Source organism: Tenrec ecaudatus, chromosome 2, assembly GCF_050624435.1.
Source record: "Tenrec ecaudatus isolate mTenEca1 chromosome 2, mTenEca1.hap1, whole genome shotgun sequence".
Lineage (NCBI taxonomy): Eukaryota > Metazoa > Chordata > Mammalia > Afrosoricida > Tenrecidae > Tenrec > Tenrec ecaudatus.
Genome location: NC_134531.1, coordinates 86,373,988 through 86,392,107, shown reverse-complemented (window position 1 = coordinate 86,392,107; position 18,120 = coordinate 86,373,988). Strand labels below are relative to the sequence as shown.

Below are 18,120 nucleotides of genomic sequence, written 5' to 3'. Positions count from 1 at the left end.
GGTTGTATGTAGATCATTTTGATGGGTTCTCCCTTTCTCCCCCCACCTTACCCTTATCCTCTTGGTATGGCTACTCTCAATAGTGGTCCCGAAGAGTTCATTTGTCCTGGATTCCCTGTGTTTCCGGCTCTTATCTATAACCGTGTACATGCTCAAGTCTAGAGGCTAGTGGTTTTTAACTGCCAACCTTGCGCTTAGCAGTTCGACTCATAGCCACTACTCCACCAGGGCCCTAGAGACACATTTTTACAAGGATCTACATGTGACCTCCTCCTTGGGAGACAGACAACAGAAAAGGGGTGAAGGGAAACGTCGGACAGGGCAAGATATGACAAAATAATAATTTATAAATTATCAAGGGCTCATGAGGGAGAGGGAGCCGGGAAGGAGGGGGGAAATGAGGAGCTGATATCAAGGGTTTAAGTGGAGAACAACTATTTGGAAATGATGATGGCAATGAATGTACAAATGTGCTCAACACAATTGATGTATGCATAGATTGTGATAAGAATTGTATGAACCCCCAATAAAATGATTTTGTTTTAAGTAAAGACACATTTTCAAATTTTGGAGTTTACAAATAAATGTTCTTGATCTCCCCAGAGGAAATTCTCTAGAGTTGTTTCAGCAATTTGTTGACCTCGGTCAGTACATTGGGGGATGGGAGTACAGCAGGAATAAATGTGATTTCACACTTCTGACCGAGGATTGGGCATCTAATCTCTGGGAAAAGTAAGATATAGGGTCTAGGCACAGGTTAGAGATCAAAATAGGATTCTAAAAGGGCAAAATAAATGGAAATATGAATGCTAAATGGTGAAAGCACTGTCCTTCTTCATCTGCTAGTTCTCATAACAGTAGCTGAAAACTTGCTACCTATCCCCCAAGAGACTGGAATATTGTCTATAGTGTGTGACCAACTCAACAAAAGGCTTAAAGATATTGAAATCCTAGTTCCCAACTCAATAGCCAACAAGATCAACTCCAATTAACTCCGCAGTTAGATAAGCTACTTCCCCAACGATAACCCAACACCCTTCACACCCAACCTGTTGAGAAATGTGTTCTCATCACCTGAAAAAAAATCTGTACGTTGAAAATTTCATCATAACTCTGATGAAAAATACAAAGGAAATGAGAAAAATTGAAAATGATGAAGTATAAATTATGTAGATAATGGCTTTATATTTTCATAGTAGACAATATTTGACATATACATGTAGGCCTCACAAAATTCATGGAGAGATGGAATTCAATGATCATGGAAGTTTCCCATGAACTTATAAAGCCTCTTCATATAAATTGACTTTAAAACAGTATTCATTAGGGTCTGACCCATGCTGATCAATTAGCATTTCCACCACAGCTATATTGACCCAGAATCTACAATTAAACTTGATCTCCAGGTGATTTTTACAGATGCATAGGTGATTTGTATATCTCCACAGATGAATCTTACAGATTCTTATGTCTATATATAAGAATCACCTCCAGGATCTTATTAAATTAGAGATTCTGGTTCAGAATATCTGAGGTAAAAATACAAATTCTCAACTGGAATGGGCCAGCAAAAGCTCGGGTATAAAGTAATGTTTAATTTGATTATGTTTTTTTTTGTTTTGTTTAATCATTTAATTGAAGTTTCATACTATTCTTATCAGAATTCACACACACATCCATTGTGTCAAGCACATATGTACATTTGTTGCCATCATCATTCTCAAAACATTTGCCTTCTACTTGAGCCCTTAATATAAGCTTCTCATTTCCCCCCTCCCTCCCCACTCCCACCTCCCTCATGAACCCTTCATAATTCATAAATTATTATTATTTTGTCATATGTTACACTGCCCGATGTCCCCCTACCTTCTCTGCTGTTCAACCCAGGGAGGAGGCTATACGTAGATTCTTACAATAGGTTCCCCCTTTCTACCCTACAATCCCTCCACCCTCAAGGCACCGCCACTCTCACCACTGGTCCTGAAGGAGTAATCTGTCCTGATTTCCTGTGTTTCCAGTTGCTATCTGTACCAATGTGCATCCTCTGGTCTATCCAGATTTGTAAGGTAGAATTGGGATAATGATAGTTGGGGGGAGGAATCCTTTAAGAACTAGGGGAAAGTTATATGCTTCATCGTTGCTACCCTGCACCCTGACTGGATCATATCCTCCCCACGACTCTTCAGTCCAGTTGCCTACTGGGCTTTGAGTCTCCACTCTGAACTTACCCACGTTTATAATGATATGATTTTGTGTTCTTTGATGCTTTATACCTGATCCCTTTGACAGCTCGTGATCACACATGCTGGTGTGCTTCTTCAATGTGGGCTTTGATGCTTCTGAGCTAGATGGCTGCTTGTTTATCTTCAAGCCTTTAAGACCCCAGATGCTACATCTTTTGATAGCCATGTACCATCAGCTTTCTTCACCACATTTGCTTATGCACACATTTTTCTTCAGCAATCGTGTAGGAAAGGTGTGCATCCTGGAATGCCAATTTAATAGAACAACATGTTCTTGAATTGAGTAAGTACTTGAGTGGAGGTCCAACGTCCATCTGCTGCCTTAATACTAAAACTATAAATGTATGCACACAGATCTGTTTCCCCATCCTCATATATAAATATATTTACATATGTACATTCCAGTCTTTAGACCTCCATAAATACCCTTTGTCACCTAGTTCTTTCCTCAATTTCATTTTACTTTCCTCTTGTCCCATTATCATGCTTAGCCTTCATTTGGGTTTCAGTAATTTCTCTCGCTTACATTGCCCTTGCTGAACCCTTACCAGGCCTCTCACACCCTCCTTGCCACTGATTTTGGATCACTTGTTGCTCCCCTGTCCCTGGGTTGGTCAGCACCACCTCCTTACCCCCGCCTCCCCTCTCCCATGTCCCCCAGAACCATTGGTCCCCTTGTTTTCTCCTCGGGACTATTCATCCAGTCCATCTTATCTGGAGAGATCTGTAGAGATAATAATATGCACCAAAAATCAAGCCATAGCAAGAGAGGCAATGAATGAGAACACAAAGATGACAACAAAAAAGAAAACCAATTACCTATAGAAAAATAAATTAATTAAAAGAAAAAATGTTAAAAAGAGAGAAAAACCTGTAAATAGATCAAGGCCTCATTTTTTATCTCTAGGCATGTCCTTCAGTCAGGTCCGATGGGTGTCATGCTTTGTCCCCAGAGTCTGTCCTTTGTACTCCCTCAGGGACTCCCTGCTCTGCTCCCACAGTTGCTCTGCCGCATGCCTTTATGAGTTTGCCTTGGTGTCACAGGATCAGTCTGGGCCAGTCCCAACACTGAGACTTCAGTGGTGTCCCCTTTAGGGCCCTGGGCCAGCAAGGGTCGGCATATCTCGTAGTGAGATCAGCCATATTGTCCACTCTGTGCATTGGCTATTCAGAGCAGGTATATCGTCCTCCAGGCCTGGTGGGCCAGGATGTGCTCCACTCTCTCTTCCTCCCCGTTTGTTTGTTCCTGTGTGCTCTGATCAGACATGTTCCTCTTCCTGTAAATTCTTCCTGGGGGAGGGGCAGTTGTCCACATAGCTGGTATGGGGGTTGAGCCCTCAGGCCCCTCCACTGGCTCCCCACACCTTGCCAGCATACTGTATTCATCTGGCACTGGCTTTAAATCTGGTCCCTCTTTCCCTGTGGAGACACAAAAAATACCCTCCCTTTGGGGGGGTTAGTGCCCTATTCCCCCACCACACATCTTTTTTTCCCCCTTTCCTCCATCCCCACCCCCTTTTTAGTTGGCTACCAATGTACCCCTGGATTTGGTCTGGCCCCTGCCATACTACCTGGACCTCACCCCTGGAGTGTTTGTATACAGTAGCTCTTTACCTGTGCCCCTTTTGCATTTACTTTTCTGTTCTTTCATATATATATATATAACTTACCTCAGCGGACTCATGTTATACTTGTCCTTTTGTGCTTGGCTTACTTCACTTAGCATAATTTCCTCCAGTTCTTCCTGTGCGGCAATATGCTTCATGAGTTTATGACTGCTTTTTAGCAATGCATAGTACTCCATTGTATGGATGTACCATAGTCTTTTAATCGATTCATCTGTTGATGGAAATTTGGGTTGTTTCCAACTCCTTGCGATTATGAATTGTGCCACAATGAACATTGGAGCACAGATGTCTGGTTGTGGTTTGTTTCTTGCCTCTTCTGGGTATATGCCCAGTAGGATTGCTGGGGCGTATGGTAGCTCAATTTCCATCTGTTTTAGAAATCACCAAATTGATTTCCATAGTGGCTGTACATACCTACAGGTCCACCAGCAGTGGATGAAAGTTCCTATCTCACCACAGCCCCTCCAAAACTTGTTGATTTCTGATTTTTTTAAATGGGCTATCTTTGAGGGTGTTAGGTGCCATCTCATATTTGTTTTGATTTGCATTTCTCTTACTGGTAATAATCGGGAATATTTTCTAATATGTTTATTGGCCATTTGGATTTCAGACTCTGTGAAGTCTGTTTAGGTCCTTTGCCCATCTCCTCAGTGGGAAATCCATTTTTTTCTTATCGTAAGCTTGCAAAGTATTATAGATTTTAGTAATAAGGCCTTTGTCTGAAGTGTCATTGCTAAAGATGTTTTCCCAGTCAGTGGACTCTCTTATTACTCTCTTGATGAATTCTTTTGATGTACAGAAGTGTCTTATCGACAGTATATCCCCACTTGTCTTTTTGTGACTCCTCTGTATTTGTATCCTTCCCTATTTCTGATAGCCTATGTATTCCTTGTGCCTAGGTTCCCTGGTTTGTCCCAGTTCCTTCATTAATGGCCCAAATTGTTTGGGGTTTTAAATTAAGGTCTGTGATTCACCTTGAGTTTATTCTTGTGCATGGAGTGAGGCAAGGGTCTTATTTCATTTTTCTGCAGGTAGATATCCATTTTTCCAGCACCATTTATTGAAGATGGCATCTGCTTCTCATTTAATATTTTGGGGGGCCTTATCAAAGATCAGTTGCCTGTACGCTGATGTTTTCATGTCTGGGTCTTCAGCTCTTTTCCATCGGTCTGAATATCTGTCATTCTACCAGCACCACACTGATTTGACTGCTGTGGCCGTGTACTATGTGCTAAAGTCCTGTAGAACCAGCCCTCCCACTTTGGTTTTATGATGTTTTAAAATCAAGTCCACCAGAACTTAAACACTGAGTGAATGTTTCCTTTCGAATTGTTCTCCTTAAGAAGCCGGATAGTCCAAAGTTGTTGCAACCACTACAGATGTTTTTGGAACTGTCTTTGGAACTTTAAAGCCTGTGGCTCAGTTCTTCAAATAACTTCAAAGATGCTAATTCATGGATTTCTTATTTTAAAAGAACAAAAAAATCATTTGGAATCATGCAGGTAGGAATAGCAAAACTAAAGTTATTTTGGATAAAAATATAGATATGAATACGAACTAATACAACTGATATTTTGAATGGCTTATAAATTCATCTAACAGGGATTTTTTAAGGAGCAAAGATTCCAATAGTATTTGGTTTTTGTAGATGAATTATTTCAATATATGTATGAGGTTAGCATTTTAGGAAGGTGCCATCACAAAGGGAGTGAGTATGTTCTGTAGGAAGTATACAAACACACAGAAATAGTGCAGGATAGTTTATATTAGATATATGTAGAATTGATTTTAGGAAGAAAAAAATGCCCAATGAAATAGTATTGCTTACATGTGGCAGATGAGTCTCTTTCTCTCTTCTATATCCAAGTAGGGTTTGCTCTCCCATTTGATATTAGCGAAGTGCCTTATTTAGCAGTGATTTATCTTCTTCTCTTAATGGAAAAGCTATAACTAAAAATAAACCTGAGCCTTGGAATAAAAAGGCTTCTACCTGACCCGAGATGAGTTATCTAAGATAAATGGAATAATAGCTGCCTCATGAATTCTGGCATTGCTGCACTGATGAACTCTAGACATCATTCTTTCTTCGCTGATGAATGAATTACATGGTTAATGTGGTACCAAAGACTTCCAATCTTCTCAGGAATGCTTAACTGGAATAGAAGACCTCGGCTCTGTCCTGGTTGATTTAGTCACACTCTCACTTATAGAGACCAAGGGAGCCTTCGACTCTGATCTCTACTAAATAACGCTTCCAAGCTACAGAGATATTACCTGGGTAGCACAGAGACTTCTAGCTGTCCACCATTCTCTCCATCTCAGATGAAAAGAAAGACGACATCTCCCATCCTATGTTGCAGAGATTTTAGCCAATTGGACATGAGTGGAAATTATATGAACCACTTTAAAGTTTAGCCCACGGTGCTTTCTTCTCTCCTGCCATGTACATGCATATGGTGAGGAATTATTAAGCATGGCAAAACCAAAATTCAGAAGGAGCCTCACTCACTCCCATCAAATCTGTCAACTCCAAGAAACCCTGTGGGCAGGGTAGAACTGCCCCCTTTGGGTTTCCAAGACTGTACATCTTTATGGAAGTAGAAAGACCCATCTTTCTCCAGCTCGGGAGTTGGTGGTTTCGAATTGCTCACCTTGTGTCAGTGCCCCAAGTTGTAACTGCTACACTACCAAGAAGCCTAGAGCCCTAAAAGACTGTCAAAATATATATATGTACTTTCTGTTTTCTCAGAACCAAAAGCCTACTTGTTACTGTAGCTTAACCTATGCTAACTTCTTTGTGGATGTTAGTTGCGATCAAGTGCAGAGGGTTTTCAAGGCCAGGAGCTTTCAGAAGAAGATCGCAAGGCCCTTCTTCCAAGACTCCTCTTGGTGAGTTTGAACAACCAGTCTTTCAACGAATAGCTAAGTCCTTCATCATTTACACTACCCAGAGATGCACTACACTAATGGATACACTAACTTTTCACCTGGAATAAGAGACCTAATTTCTGATCACTGAGGGGATAGTGGGTAGACACCTTTTGGAAATTTAGATGCTTGGAAAATACATTTCTTCTGGTTCAAGATGACTACTTTCTTCTCACTCTTATCCTAGAATTCAAGAGATTACTTCTACCTTGTGAAGACATTTACAGACTTTGACTCCAGAAAGGACATGCCAGACCCCTTCTCATTCTTCATGTTATAAACTTCTTCCAGATTTTCAGACTGAGAAATTTGATAGATGTTTTAAATGTTTCACATGTTTCGAAACACAACACAAATTTTAATTTTCAGATTAGATTTACCTTCTTGCTTTGGTATGACCTGAAATTGTGCAGTCTTCATCAAAATTATTCAACTCTAACGTATGTGGTAGGCAATGGACAGCCAGGTGGTGCTCGCCTCAGAGAGCTGACTATTACATTTTCAGAATCTCTGCGTGTGGTTATTAAATGTAGTCATTAATAAAATTTGTTATTCAAATTTACAAATTAATTTAGCAATAAATTAATTTATTGCATATTTGTAAATTTAGGACCTCTGGTAATGTAGTGCTTACTTATAGGGCTATGATCTGCAAAGTCAGCAGTTTGAAACCACCAGCCACTCAGCGGGAGAAGACCAGGCATTCTACTCCCGTAAATAGTTACGGTCTCAGAAACCCACAGTGGGGTGCTATGAGTTCACACCAACTTGATGGCAGTGAGTTTTTGTTGTTGTTGTTACTGTTTTTTAATTTGTAAATGCCCCCATTGTCTGTCACTTTGTCATACTGTGGTGGCTTGTGTGTTGCTGTGATGCTGGAAGTTATGACATCAGTATTTCAAATGCCAGCAGGGTCACCCAAAGTTAACAGGTTTCAGTGGAGCTTCTGAGACTAAGGATAGACTATTATAAAGGACTTTGCTCTCCACTTCACAGAGAGAAGCTGTTGAAAACCTTATAGTTTTGAAACATTGTCAACTAGGAAAGCCTATATAAAGGAAGCAGAACATTTTCAGAGATACTGCAAACAGACAAGCCCCTCAGGTCCAAGGGCATTCAAAATGCCACAGAAGAAGAGCTGATTTCTAAGAGAGGAGTCAATCACGGTGGCCTGAGTAGGATAAAGTCTGTTAGAGTGGGGATTTGGGGATCTTCATTTGCTAATGGGGACCATCAAGCCTCAACAACCACATTGCTGCTCAGAGTAGCCAATGCCTCACTGATGCACAGCCATAAAAGGGGAACAGTACTGGAGGCACAGTGCAGGAATTGTGCCAGGTCTGACCTCCCACCTCACTCCCCGCCCCCCAGATTGAAACAGGAAGAGAGTGCAACAGAGCAACAAGGAGAGCAAAGTAATGAAGTCCCTGAGGAATCCCGAAAATAGACTTCTGACTCGGGGGAAAGGGGTTGGCACCTCATCAGACCTGATCAGAAAACATTTATAAGGGCCAGCAGACACACCTGGAACTATTTATATACTTTAAATTTTTTAAACATTTTTTCATGTTTATCTACATAAAATAGGCAGGGTTGTTCATAATCCCAAGGAGAAAACAACTGGACCATCGGTTCGAGGGGGACATGGGAGAGGAAAGGGAGGGAGGAACCAAAAAACTCAGGGACAAGGAAAAAAGCAATCTAAAATCGATAGCGAGAAGGTGGAGAATACTTGGTGGGGTTTGATCAAGTGCAGAGTAGTTCAGAGGAATTCCTGAGAGCCTTATAAAGGTCGAACAGGATAGTAGGACAGGAGAAAAGTAAAGGGAAATAGAAGAAAGAACTAGGAGGCAAAAGACATTTATAGAGGTATAAATATAGGCATGTATATATGTAAATATATAATACATAATGATTGGGATATAGGTCTATGTGCATATATTTATATGTCAAGTATTAAGAGAGCAGATGGACATTAGGCCTCTACTCAGGTAATCCCTCAATGCAAGAACATTTTGTTCTAATAACCTGGCATTCTGTGATACTTACCTTCCCAACATGAACGCTGAAGACAAAATGAATGCATAAGCTAATGTGGTGAAAGCTGATGGTGCTCGGCTATTACAAGATACAGTCTCTAAGGTCTTAATGTCTTGAAGTTAAACAAGTGACCATCCAGTAAGGTAGCAACAAAGCCCACAAGGAAGAAGCACACCAAACTGTGTGATCACAAGGTGTCGACAGCATAAGGTCAGGCACCAGAAGACCAAAAAAACCCAATAATATCAAAATGTGAATGAGGGGGCTTGGAGTGGAGACCCAAAGCCCATCTGTAGACAATTGGACATCCCCTCCCAGAAGGATCATAAGGAAGGGACCGGTCAGCCAGTTTGCAGTATAACACTGACCATACACACTACATTCCTCTAGTTCTCTAATGCTTCCTCCATTAGGTTGCTGATTGTGCCAACCTGGCTGATAAACACCTGTGGGGTAATTGCAGGGTGGAGGGATAAATGGCTTGGTGAGCCTTGCCTTTCTAGTTCTTGGGTCTCTTGCTTTCTCATGGTCGGACCAGAGTGCAGCTGTCTTAGCCAGTCCTCTGCTTCAGCTAGCAAAGTTCACTTCCTGCAAGACATTCCCGGGGAAAAACCACATGAACCTACCCCAGTGCAGCCCTGGATGCTGGAGCAACTGTGTGGAGACCCCTGCCAATGCTGAGATGTTTACACATTCACTGATTCGGCTTTCCTCCTGCAGTTGGTCTCATAAGTGTGTGTTTTGTGAGATGTAGGAGAACTTTGTGGATTGGTGTCAGACATATGGCTTAATGAGTTAATGTTGGACTTGTGGACTTGAGCAGCACTGGGTTGGAATGTGTTCTTGATGCACACTTAACCTTTATATAAAACTCTCTCTTATACATGAATTACTGTGGATTTGTTTCTCTAAAGTACCCAGACTAACACACTCCCCCTACTATCAGGACCTCAGTTCTACCATACAAATTCGGCTAGACTGGAGTATGTACACTGATACAGATAAGAGCTCTCAACCTACAGAATCCAGGACAGATAAATACCTCAGGAACAGTATTGAAAGTAGCAGTATCATGAAGGTATGGGGAAAGTTGGGGAAGAAAGGGAAGAAAAAGGGAACTGATGGCAATGATCAATGTATAGCCACCAACACCCCTCTGCTTGGGGAATGAACAACAGAATCATGGATGAAGGGAGACAGCGGACAGTGTATTATATGAAAATAATAATACTTTATAATTTTATCAAGGGGTCCACGAGAGTGGGAAGGTGACAGAGGGATGTTAAAAAGAGGAGTTGATACCAAGGGCTGAAGTAAAAAGAAAATGTTTTGAAAATGATGATGGCAACATATGTACAAATGTGCTTGATACAATTGATGTATGGTTTGTTATAAGAGCTTTAAGAACACCCAATGATTTATACTTTTTAAAAAGATCATCCAGCAATAGTTGCAGCACTACAATGATAGGGAGCTGCCAGAAATTCAGGCCTGCCCTAGAAGAGGAAGAAGCCCTGGCTTGGTGGTGGATTAGGTGTTTGGCTATAACTATTAGGCTGATAATTCAAACCCAACAGCCCTCTGTGGAAAAGAGATGAGACTGTCTACCTCTGGAAAGATTTACAGTCTAAAAAACCGTACATTGGGTCACTGGGTCAGAATTAACTCAATGATAGTGGGTTTGAGTATTTAAGTTCCTAAAATTTGACAGTTTTACCCTATCCCATGGTGTTACAGACCTGACCATCTGTTATTGGATAGATTATGGCCAAGAAAACTCATGAGTATCTCAACTCTCTAACCCATAGGGTCACCCTGAGTCAGCAGAATTGACTCAGTGGTAATGGATTTGGTTTGGGTTTCATACTTACATTAAGCTAAATGTGAGTTCATACTGATATCTCCAACTAAAGTCCATTACCACATGGATCACTCTAACTTGGCTTAATGATAACATCCCACACTAAAAGTGGGACATCTAGCCCCTACTCTCCAGTAATTAATTAATTGGTCCACTCCAGTATATTTGTATAGTGACTTTGGGATTGCTAATCCATACAAGGGAATTTTTAGAAGTTGATGGAAATTGCCCATCCTTCTCATTCCATTTCCATGGACTTCTTGAAGTCCCCTCATGCACCCCAGGAAAGCACTTGTTGAACTGTAGTAAAAATGCTTACACATAGCTCCTTTTGCTGTTAGTCTTGCAGACTTGACTTATTTCCCATGTTATTTAGGCTGACAACTTTCTCACAGTTGTAGAAACCTTTAGTGAGGTTGTTTTTTTGTTTGTTTGTTTTTTAAAGTTTAAAATAGACCGTTTTATAAGGATCAGTTATAACATATGTAGTGATGGTTCAAGCTACACAATCTTGATCTCAGCATATGATACACTCGTTGGCAGGAGCACCAGGGATTCCAAACCAGCCAGTCATCATTTTCCTCTCGTCTGCATAGACTTCTTCTTGTTAGCTGCCTTCTGCTTTTGTTACATGATCTCAGAATCCCTCTGCTTCCTCTGAGAAGCAGTCAAGCTATCCTCTTTTATTTTTCCCTTGCTAATCTCCTGGGTTTTCTTCATGTTTTTCTGGCGGGCAAGTTCTCTTTGATTTCCACGGGCCATGCCGACCACAGGGACAGAGCGACTCGGAGAAGCAACGGTTTCCTCGCACGCACGGCCGCCGTCACCACCAGCCAGTCGGCTAGTGAGGTTGTTTTGAACATATGTAGTACAGTTAGATTACTTTGTCACAGTCTGCTTTCCATCCTGAGATCCTCAAACTTCCTAAAATGTTGTTACACTTGCATAATTCAGGTCCATTGTTTATATAGGGTTCCGTATGTTTTGATAGATTCAAGGAGTCATATACACATCATTAAAGTATCATATAGAAGAGTTCCACCACCCTAAAAAAATCCCCTGTGATTTCCCTAACTCGCCCCTTTACCCTACCATGAGCTCATGGCAACACTGATCTCTTTACCATCGCTATAGTTTTGTATTTTTCTGCATGGTATATACCACATACACCTGTGAATAAGCTGAGTTTTTCAGCACATTTTTAATGCAGTTTTGTAGTAAAATTACATGCCTTGACTGATATTTGGGTTGGCTTATACTCAACTACACACAGTAAATTAAGTCATATATTAAATAGTCTTTTCCGAATGGCTTTGTTCACTTAGCTCATTTAAGATTCATCTTGGCTTGATAGCTCATTCATTCTTAATGCTGAGTAGTATCTTATTCGATGGCTATATCATAGTTTGATTATCTTTTCACCTGTTAAAAAGCATCTCGGTTAACTTTTTGATTATTAAAAATTGCTGCATGGCAGCGTTGTACAGACGGTATTTTTTAAAGCAGTTGAAAAATAATAGTTAAGAGTATGATTGTTGAATGGTATGGCAAGACTATGTTTAGTTTTGAAAGAAACTGTCATCATGTCTTCCAAAATGGTTGTATCTTTTTTTAATTCCCACCAGAAATGAATGAGAATTTTTCCTCTTTTGTGGTCAGACCACTCTACCGCCGGGCTGCTTGCAAGCATCTTTTCTGTGCACATTTATATGCATATTCCCCATCTGTGCCTGCTTTGTCTTTATTTTCAATGTTGTATTTCTTTAAGAAAGGTAAAATAAGGTGGACTGGTTTTCATGTTTTCTAGTTACAATCCTGCTTCTTCATGTCATCCTGATTGGTGCTTACATAAAGCCTCAATCTCTACATCATCTTTAGATATAGTCATGGATCGCTACCAAGAGCCTATATCTTTCTTTAAATGTACATTTTATTAGTCTTAAACCTTATTTCTAAACTCTTAACATTTTGGGATAAAGAAGATAACTTCATATCATTCCTACACTATGTAGTTTTCTTTCCTTTAAAATAGTTACTGACACATCAAATATTTGAGACCTGCTTGATCTATTTCATATGTTTCTTTTTATTATCCTGATCTTTTCTTTCCAGCTTTTGTTTAGCACAGTGTTTCTCTAACTTTGGTGGGTATCAGAATCTCCAAAGAGGCCAAAACAGAAGACCATGACCCAGGCTAATTTATACCAAGTTAATACTTGTGCCTTTGTGTCTTTCTCAAGATCCCCAGGAAGCTTGTTATGAATCAATGTTCCAAAACTACTGGTTTGAAGTTCGGAAAACAAACAAACATGGAACGGAAACAGTCTACTCCAGTTGAGGGTCAACCGCACCATGAATCTGAGACACGCAGTCAGCCTAGCTAGATATTGACAGTAGTTTCAGAGGTCAACACCACCAACTGGCTGTCTCCAAAATGAATAGTTTACGGGTGTGTGAGTTCAATTTTTGTCTAGGGCTGAAACTGAATATCACTATAAAGTATATAAAGTATGAAGCATTATGAAAAATCAGTTTATGCTGTAGAGTCCACCAAAGGAACATTTAAAAACCATCTGGACACATTGTACCAGGTTAAATTAAAACTGTTAAAATATGCCCTGGAATTTGTATTTTCAAAAGTACAATATAATGTACAGGGCAGACAATCTATACATCTTTCATATTACAGGTTTGCTACACTTTTTTTTTAAACAACAAAACATTAGCATAAATTGAGAAGACCAGATTCAACAATTCAGCATTTTACAACCAGAAAGCAACTATTTCTTAGGTATTTTTTCTTAAAAAAATGCTAGTCTTCATGTGCTTTGTGCCCTGAAAAGCTATGGCTAATATTCAATATAACTTAAGAGGGCACACTTCCATTCCAAAGAAAAACTTCATCACATCAAAACATTATTTGCATATTCATAAGATTCCACCTTTAGGCAGAGACATGAGCTCTTTTTCTTGCAAACTATTACATCAATAGAAATATACAAATAAGCAAATGTGAATAAGGATATTAAATGAAAAAAGGTTCACTCACCAGTGCACAGTTTAATCTCAGGTGGAGAGGAGGCTTGCTTGATTACAAAGTAAATTTTAAAGGGGGAATAATTGCGCTTCTTGTTCATATAAATATTTAATCATTATTATTACTAATAATTGCTAATACTGATGAGTGTACTTCTGAGCAATTGTTTGAATTTGTTTGAAAATATACTAACATGACTTTTTTGGAGGAAAAATATATTTAAATTTTACCTGAGGGGCTATTTTTTAATCAAAATAACACACTAAGGCATGGTTGAAAGCACTTCGCTCTTTCAAAGGTCTCTCTAAACTCAATTGTAATCCAGAAATGAGTATTTTCCCATAAAATACCTAATATCAACTGCTTGAGCTTCGTTTGCCAAAACCTGGGTTAAGCTATTCATTTTACCAGTAACTAATGGTCACTTTCTAAGGTACTCTATTTCCTTAAATTTATATAGTGAGGATAATTTTATAATCATTACTAGGCAAACATGAGTTTTTTCCTCTTTTAAAGAAATTTAAATGTCCCTCTTAATCACATTTGCAACATATTGGTATGTTCCTATCCTTAGCAATCTTGGTAGCATAATTGTTCAATATTAGGCTGCTGGCCACTAGTCAGACTGCTCAAACTCACCAGTACCTCCAGGAGAAAGGATATGATGCTGTTCTCCCTGTAGAATCCCTATGGGGAATTTCTACTCTGTCTTACAGGGTCTCTGTGAGTTAGAATTAACTCAATAGCGCACAATAACAACATACATAGTTAACTAATTTACATCAGATATTTTCAATATTTTCTCTATTTTAAAGGGGATCAGATTCCTTTCATCTAATATCAGTGCTGGGAAGCAAAAACTATGTAAAAATAACCAAAATCTTTGCAGACAATGGCTCATTAATCGCTGAAGAATAGTTTCACATTATCTCATAGAAGCATTGATAATTGTGGCATAAGCATTACTTTTTTGAGTGTGATGTTAGTAAGGCAGATACTTCCTGTCTTAAGCTGGAAACAAATCCATGCATATATATATATATTTATTTATTTATATAAAATTATATTGGGGGTTCATACAACTCCTATCACAATCCACACATCCATCCATCGTGTCAAGCACATTTGTATATTTGTTGACATCATTATTCTCAAAACATTTTCTTTCTACTTGAGCCCTTGGTATCAGCTCCTCATTTTCCCCTCCCTCCCCTACCCTCCCTCCCTCATTAACCCTAGATAATTTATAAATTATTATTATTTTGTCGTGTCTTTCCCTGTCTGACATCTCCCTTCACTCACTTTTCTGTTGTCCATCCCCCAGGGAGGGGGTTATATGTAGATCCTTGTAACTGGTTCCCCCTTTCTGCCTTCCCTTCCCTTCACCCTCCTGGTATCACCACTTTCATTACTGGTCCTGGAGGGTCCTTCTATCCTGGAGTCCATATATATGAGGAAAATTGACATAAAGAAAATAGATCACAACGTTGTAGAGGAAGGCAAGTTCAAGACCATGGTTCCAAGCCCATGGGCCAGATGTTAGGCTGGAGGCTTCTACCAACTTCTGAAGTTGTAAGGGTTGATGACTAGAAGAAAGACCAGAAGCTGTTGATGACAGAGACAGATGAATCTAAGGTCAGTGGGTCAGGCTTGTTATGGAAGAGGCAAAGTAAACCAAGATCAGCAGATCAGATGGTAAATTACTAATGACTCCCAGTATCAGCAGGTAATATGGCAAGCTTTCAAATCAAATCCAAAGAACTGGACATTGATGAGCCAGAAGGAGCAAAATAAACTGAGCTTAATCTCTTTCTTAACTGTATGAGCCACATGCTTGTTACAAAGTTCTTCTTTATGTAATATATACACACATGACACACATATGTCACTCATTTTGCTTCTCTAGTGAACCCAGCAACACATTATGAAGAAAGCAGAATGTCATTAAAAGGACAAGAGAGATGGAAAAGGCTTAAGTGAATGGCAGAAGAATCTCTGAAACTCATTCTGGAATATTGAGTAGCTAACGCAGATGGAAGAAGTGATGTAGTAGATGATTGATGGTATTAACTTGGGTGAAGGGGTAGATAGTAATCCGCAAGAGGGAGAAGAGAAATCAATGGAGGGGTGGAGTAAAATTGGAGGGGGTGTTGATTAGTAGTGTAAAATATTGAATAAAAAATGATCTTTCAGTCAATGCAAGACATGAAAAAATAATAATAATTTATAAATGTTCAAGGGTTCATGAGGGAGGGAGAGTGGGGTTGGGGGAAAGGAGGAGCTGATACAAGGGTTCCAGTAGAAAGAAAATGTTTTGAAAATGAGAATGGCAACAAATGTATAAATGTGCTTGACAAAATGGATGGATGGATGGATTGTGATGAGTTGTACAGCCCCCTTGAGTCCACTAAGGTAAGCTTAAATAAAAATGCAAAAGGGGCATAGGGGAAGAGCTACTGTATACAAACATTCCCTGGTGAGGACCAAGTAGTATGGCAGGAACCAGACAAAATCCAGGGATACTTATGGTAGCCAACTAAAAAGGAGGTGGGGAAAGGAAAACAAAATAAAAAGAAATGGGTAGTGGGGGCACCCACCCAAAGGGAGGTTATTGTTTATATCTCCAGAGGGAACAGACTTCAACCCAGTGCTCCAAGATGTGAATGCAACATGCCAGTGTGGAATAGGGAAACCAGTAGTGAGGTCTGGGAGACTGGCCCCAATCCCAACTACTACGTGGACACCTGCCCCTCACCCAGAAGAATTTTATTTCAAAGGATGACATTGAATCTGCAGCTCCCGGAGAGGGACATAGCTGATTGGAGCACAAGGGATCAGATGAAGGGGGAGGAGAGAGTGGAGGACAACCTGGCCCAACCAGGCCTTGAGGATGATGTGCCCTATTAGAGCAGCCAGTCCACAGAGAGGACCACATGGCCGGCCTCACTATGAGACATGACATCCCTCACTGACCCATAGCCCTACAGGGTACAACACCAGAGACACCATGTGGGAATTGTGCCTGATCTGATCCCGCCTAACCGAGGCAAAACACTAAGGAGGTGCAACAGAACAACAAGGGAACTGAGCAGTGAGGTCCCCAGTGGATGCTGAATGTGGACTTAGCGGCCAGGGCTTGGTGCCCCAACAAACTGGACTGGAAAACACTCCTAAAGGTCAACAAACAGTCCTTGAACTAACTACAAGCTTTACTTTCTTGTTGTGTTTTGTTTTTTGTCATTGGTTTGTTGTTGTTTTATTGCTCTGTTTTGTTTTTGTGCATGTTATTATCTCCGCAGGTCTGTCTAAATAAGATAGGTTGGATGAACAATCTGGAGGAGAACACAATGGGGCTGACTGTTCTGGGGGACATGGGAGAGGGGGAGGTGGGGGAAAGATAAGGCTGTTAATAAACCCAGGGACAAGGGAACTACAAGTGATCCAAACCCGTGGTGAGGAGGGTGTAAGAGGCCTGCTAGGGCGTGATCAAGGGTAATGTAACCAAGAGGAATTACTGAAACCCACATGAAGACTGAGCATGATAGTGGGACAAGAGGAAAGTCAAAGAAATAGAAGAAAGAGCTAGGAGGCAAAAGGCATTTATAGAGGTCTAAATAAAGGCATGTATGTATGTAAATATATTTATATATGAGGATGGGGAAATAGATCTATGTGTATATATTTATAGGTTTGGTATTAAGGTAGCAGAGGATATTGGCATCCACTCAAGTACTCCTTCAATGCAAGAATGCTTTCTTCTACTAAATTGGCATTCTATGATGCTCACCTTTACAACACAACCGCTGAAAACAAAGCGGGTGAATAAGCAAATGTGGTGAAGAAAACTGATGGTGCCTGGCTATCAAAAGATATAGCGTCTGGGGTTTTAAAAGCTTGAAGGTAAACAAGCGGCCATCTAGCTCAGAAGCAACAAAGCCCACATGGAAGAAACACACCAGCCTGTGTGATCCCAAGGTGCCGAAGGGATCCGTTATCAGGCATCAAAGAACAAAAAAATCATATCATTTTGTGCTCACCTCCCTGATAGAATCGCTGAAAACAAATGGGTGCATAAAAAAATGTGGGGAAGAAAACTGATGGTGCATGTTCACGAGGTGTCGAAGGGATCAGGTAGCAGGCATCATCAAAACAAAAAATCATATCACTGAGAATGAGGAAGGGATTTCAGAGAGGAGACCCAAAGCCCATTTGCAGGCCACTGGACATCCCCTAACAGAAGGATCTCAAGCCAGTCAGGTGCGATGTAGCAATGATGAAACATACAACTTTCCTCTAGTCTTAAATGCTTCCCCCCCACACTATTATCATCCCAATTCTACCTTACAAATATGGCTAGACCAGAGGATGTACACTGGTACAGAT

At 40.3% G+C, this 18,120-nt stretch overlaps 1 pseudogene; it reads right to left on the bottom strand.

The window, feature by feature from the left end:
• Positions 1 to 11,116: 11,116 nt before the first annotated feature.
• LOC142440890 (small EDRK-rich factor 1 pseudogene) lies at positions 11,117 to 11,523 on the bottom strand (annotated as a pseudogene).
• Between the last annotated feature and the right edge of the window lie 6,597 nt (positions 11,524 to 18,120).